This window comes from Lolium rigidum, chromosome 3, assembly GCF_022539505.1.
Source record: "Lolium rigidum isolate FL_2022 chromosome 3, APGP_CSIRO_Lrig_0.1, whole genome shotgun sequence".
Lineage (NCBI taxonomy): Eukaryota > Viridiplantae > Streptophyta > Magnoliopsida > Poales > Poaceae > Lolium > Lolium rigidum.
In genome coordinates this window covers 141706271-141712270 of record NC_061510.1, presented here as the reverse complement: position 1 = coordinate 141712270, position 6000 = coordinate 141706271, and positions in this window count along the sequence as shown.

Here is a 6000-nt window from a genome sequence, read left to right as displayed (position 1 = left end):
GTCTACTCTAGGACGAAATCTGAGTTAACAGATCTAATGTTAGAATTTTACCAAGCACTTACCAAGCACGAAAACATGAAAGAAGGAAGATTGCATGAGAAGACAACGGAAGATTGGGAGATCAATAACCATAGGAGTTGGATCACGTGAGAAGGCCGAAGAATTTTCTTCTCTAATCACAATTAGATTCAGTTCGAATAGACAAAGAATCCTTGGAAAGAAACTGGGATCCAATGCATTGGAGTGTCGAACTTGGTGGACCTCTAGCTGTTGTGATTTGTGATTAGTGATAACCACATCAAACCTCGACGCGGGCGACACAAAGTGCAAGCCGGTCTATGGCCGTAGCAATCTACGATGACCACATCTAGTGGAGCAGACCTTGGTCCTCGAGGTGTCGTTTACATCAGGATGAAAGAGGGGGAGGTTTTTTTTTGCGTTAATGCTATCGAGACCTGGTTCGCAGTGTGTTGGTAGTAAAGATAGGCTTATATATAGGTCGTAGCTTGAAGAAATAAGATGATAAGGGACCAACTTGGACTGGATAAAGGTAATCTAAAAGGAGGGGAGCAGATGCAGACTGGTTAAGTTTGTGGAAGGTGAAGCCAAGGCGTTTAACACCAAAAAAATCATAAGGAAATATGAGAACTGGATGAGGTGGCACTCAAAACAATATGCATGCCCACCTGGTGCGTTACACCGAGAGAGAAAGACAAAATGCAATGCTCACCTCTACGCAGGGGTGAGAATCATAGAACGATAGGCGAGCTTTTTTAGATGGGACAAGCGAAATGTCAGAGCCAAGAGGGCCGAGACATGATCAGGACCGGCGACGGAGAGCTCCGAGCGGCCGGTGGAGGTGAAGAGTACTGCTGCATAGCTAAACCCTAGTCACCAGCGGTGCTCAGTCGCAGGAGACAAGGACGGGAGGGTCAGGACCTATCGGAGAAGATGAGGATTGGCCTGGCACGGATGGGATGAGTTGGAGCGTGAGACGATTTCTTGTGAAGGCATTGCGGCAAGATTCCTGCAAAAGCTGGACGTGACGCGACGTACGAAGACGTCCCGACTGACGGATGAAGGCACAAAGTTGACAGACGAAACCATGGAAACGTTTCATACTTTATTATTATTTATTATTATGTATAGATTACACATACCAAATGTGGGACTAGTCAAATGCAATAATTCTCAAAGTTGGTCAAGGTTTGAGAATTTAAAAGATATGGGAAGTCAAATGGAAATTCTTAAATAGGTCAAGAAGATTAAGAAGACTAATTTTTGGGGTGTTACAACGCCGTCAATCAGAAATCTAGTGGAGGCGGTTGAGATGAGGGAACACACTATAAGGATTTGATGAGTGCAAATTGCAAAATATTTTTATTTAAGCTTTTTCATAAGTAGTAACATAATTTTGACATTATACTACCCTCGCGCGCGCACCTTTTCTGCTTGTTTCACCAGGATCACGGAAATCAAAAAGAGTAATGAAGAAATCAATTAAAAGGATCTTTTTTTGCCAGAAATAAGATTATTGGAGGCAATAAATACCTTCCAAACATTTACCCACACAAAATTGCGAACAGATGATCACACGGGCTTTAACGACATGTTCTATGACCATCCCTAGAATTGTGTGTTCATTGTTTGGATCCTCGTGGGGGTATATATATAGGTACAGCGAGGAGAGAAGACTTGGATTACAAGAAGATCTAATCCTAGTCTAATCTCAACCGTACATGTATTCTAACATCTCCTCAGTCGTAGCGAGAGTGGAGCGAACGCTTGCGACTGAAGAAGTCTCGCGCTCCCGTCGCTTCTCCTCCTTGTCATCATTGGTGTCCCCTTCTGGTTCCTTCTCTTCCCTCCCGCAGTCACATCGGGAGTGTCGTGGATGCAAGTGACGATGCAGACACTGTTGACTGAAGTTCTTGAGTTGCCGTAGACATTTTCTTTGATGTTGATGTCGAGGTAGCCGATCATGATGTAGCCGTGGTCGATGTCGTAGTCGTCATATGTGGTGTAGCCGTATTCGCCGAAGGCGCAAAAGATTGCGCGTTTTTGTTCTTGGGGTTTTAGGTTTTGCGCGGCGGCGGCAAGAATCTGTGGCGGCGGGGTTTTGTGTCATTGTGCAGCGGCGACGGGTTTTTGTCGTAGTGTGGCGACTGCAGTGGGTCTGCGGCGGCGACGGGTTTTTGTCGTAGCGCGGCGGCGGCGGGTCTGCGGCGGCGGTGAGTTTTTGTCGTAGTGTGGCGACTGCAGTGGGTCTGCGGCGACGACGAGTTTTTGTCGTAGCGCGGCGGCGGAAACGGGTCTGCAGCGGCGGCGGGTCTTTGTCGTAGCGCTGCGGCGGCAGCGTATTTTTGGTTGTAGGCGGAGACGGCAGTGTTGACGAGGATGTCGACGGAGACCATGTTGATGTAGACCTTGACGATGATGTGTTGGTGATGTAGAACTCGACGTAGATCTTAGTGTTGTCATATAGCTTGACGTAGTTGTTCAGGTCTTTGTAGTTCAGCTCGATTCAGTGTAGATCTTTGTGTTGATGAAGTTCTTAGGCAGCCTGAAATTTACATGTATATTGCTAGTTGATCTGAAGCTTGAAATCGGGTGCCGCGTCCCGAGGAGAGATCTCCCCGGGGGCGACGCGATGCGGAAGTGGTGGGAGGACCTAGGATCGGCGCCGCGAGGCTAACTGCTCTAATACCATATTGGAAATATTGGAACCATAGAATTGTGTGTTTATTTCTTGAACCCTCTTGGGGTATATATAGAGGTACAATGAGGGGAGAAGACTTGGATTACAAGAAGATCTAATCCTAATCTTATCTTAGCCGTACATATATTCTAACAACTTTTACTTCATTACTACTTCATTCGTATTAGTTATTACTTTGTTCAAACAAACAACCAATCATTCTACACGCTCTTGCTTTGGATCAAAGATAACTTGCAGGTACAAGCAAGAAAAAGTAGCAATTTTCACTGTGCACTTTAGCTCTTCACAAATTCGACACTCTTCTATTCGAAACTTGCCACTTCCACTGTGCACTTGCAGGATTCAATGCCCTCTAAATCCAAACTTTCCTAGAACCTTGAGCAGAAGAACCCAATCCACCATGTCGAACGCTTTCATGTCTCGAGCTTGAGAAGGATTGCATCAGTCTTGGCTGTATTTTGTCTCCACACGCTCTATTGCACCATTTTAGATCCACGAATGAAGGCGCTCTGATGTATGCCCACAAGCCAAGGCATGACGGGTGCGAAGCGTGTCGCTAGCACCTTGGTCCGAACCTTGGCCACACTGTGAACGAGGCTAATCAAGTGGAAGTACTTGATCTTCACCGCCTCTGCATATTTTGAAAGGAGCGTATCCAGGTTATGATTTGTCGCTCAGATCCACTATAATCGCCACGCCAACAAGAGGCAAAGATATCCATTATGTTATCCTTAATGACCCCCCAACTGGTGATGATGAAATGACCGATAAAACTGTAAAATAGCTATCATTTTGTAGTTTTGGGGTTTTACCGGATCTGCTATAGTTGCTCTTATCTTGCTCCTGGGTACTAACCGAAAGGTTGAGGATCAGAGTCTAATCGTCCATCTAATTGCTCACCACTCGACACCTCGATAGAACCTTTTTTTTTATAGCTACACCTTGATGTAACTACTAACACTAGTTCGAGTTCTTCCCCTTCTCCTTCCCGAAAAGAATGGAACATCCACATGCTGAATTTTGCTACCACTCTTCGCTTTTCTTTGTCAGCGGGAAAGGAAAGAACTTAATAAGGATGATAATCTGCAAAAGGTGTTAGGGAGCTGGAGAAAGGTAGAGATAATACACTGCTGCTAGTACCAAACCTTTTATCAGTGACAAGAATCGCAACATGGAACTTGGGCTGATTCAGGAAATTTGAACGCCAATAGTAGGTGAAATGATAAGGAGGTTTGCTTCCCCCCTCAAATTGGTGGAAAAGAAAGGGGTGATAATGCGTGCCTCATCAAGAACAAGAAAAGATGGCATACCGAACATTTGTTGTATGAGTAGTTCGTTCGCTGCACGACGGAACTGATTAGCTTGAAGATCATTTAATCTGTCCATAAAAGCAATGTGACGATTTCAATTTGGCAGCCGGAATGACAAAAAGTAAAATTCTGGCAGCCGGTAACCAAGTTTGAAAAGTTATAGGTACGTCTTGCTCAAAGTAAAAAAATGTTTGCAAATGCAAATCGTGCTGGCCGTGCCTAAACCACAGCAACGGTAGACGAGCAGTCTGCTTTTGATTTGAAACTTAAAGCAGTCTGCTGTGTTTTCTCTTCCGACGAGGCGACATGAAATCGTGAGCTGCTCGCGTCCTTCCAAGCTGCTGCACTCCAGTGTGATCTGTCGACTGTGCTACTGTCCAAGTCAAAGCCGGTGGTGCCACTAGTCCCGTCGACTACGCACCCACGTGTCGCGAGAGGTTGGGAGAACCATCTAGTCGGCTGGCTACACGGCGTGTTCCTGTCAATGAAGGCAACTTGGCAAGGCAGAGATCCCTGCAAAATAAAAGCAGCTTTCTGCAGCCAAGGAGAGCGACCTGGTAAAGAAGATAGCCGTGGAACTTTCTGGTTGCTCCCGTGGTTTGCTTGCCCAAACACGAGGAGCCCAGCTGTGAGCTTGAACATTAGCGCCGGTGATAATAAGTGTGTGCTTTCGATGAAGGGGATCTTCAGTCGGCAACGCTGAGGACCACCCTCTATCAAGAGAAGAATTGTAAGATCCTTTCTAATCGTTAGGCATATTTTGATGCCGTCTACTGTCCCAGAAACCAGATTATAGCATCTCCAATCGTATTCCCCATTCGACATTGCACGAAAGCACCGAATTGGTTGATTGGGAAATGCCGCTACCTGTTTCCAGTCGCGTCCTTCAAGTATCTATTTGAAAGCATTTTACTTTGATGGAAATTTCATTTTTATTAAATTTTATTATATATTACAAAGTTGAATGAAAAACGGTTAAATTTAAACTAAAACTTAGCATATTTCGTGGTATAGGACACGTGATGGCCTAGCTCGTCGTCATTCTTCTCTTTAACTTGCTGCTCACGGCCTTCAAAGATGGCGACTGCACCCAACATGTTCAGGAAGGAAGTGCAGCGGCCCAAACGAACTTATATTCATGTAAACCCTAGTCGGGATGTGCCTATATAAACCCCCTAGGAAGACCCTCAGGGGACGCTTTTTATTGACCCCACTCGCCGCCTAAGCTCCGAAACCAGGGCCCACTATGTAAACCAAAGCAAGTCGCCTAACGCTGGCGACATTATGCTCATAGTAAATTAGCTGCACACAGGGTTCCACCACCGTAGTGGAACCTGTAGTTTGGTAAAATCTGTGTTTGCAATCTCACTCCCGAATTCTCCTACGTCGTGCTGCCTCACACCTCTCATGTGCTACCTTCTGTAGTATCTGTCGTGGTAATTCCCACGACACCGTGGGCACCTGAGTATGGTGGCTGGGTGCTCGCCCCGTTGGCCGTATCCACGACTTCTAGGGCCAGGACCGTACCCTGCGTGGGACGACACCAACAAGACGGTGGCGCCCACCTCTAGGGACGGATCCCAACGTCGGAATTCATGGAGTTTGGATCTCATGGGACGACGAAAGACAAAACTTGGGTCAAGAAGAAAGCAGAAAACATGACACCCCACCGCCGTTGTCTCCAAATGGCCTCCTTCGTGGCAGCGGGGTGAAGGGGGTGGTGGAGAGGTGGTTTTTTTTTGGGAGGCAACGGGGTGCATCTGAAGTCACCTAGGTCGACCTGAGATTTTTTTTTAGATAAAGGAGCATTGCCCCAGCCTCTGCATCAATAGATGCACACGGCTTGCTTTATTAAACCATAGTATCAGGTCTCCAAGAATTTGAAGTCACTTATTACAATCATGGATCGGCTAAAGTGGATACATGAATCAGCCAAACAAAAATACGTCTCCTAGAAAAGCTATGCATTTG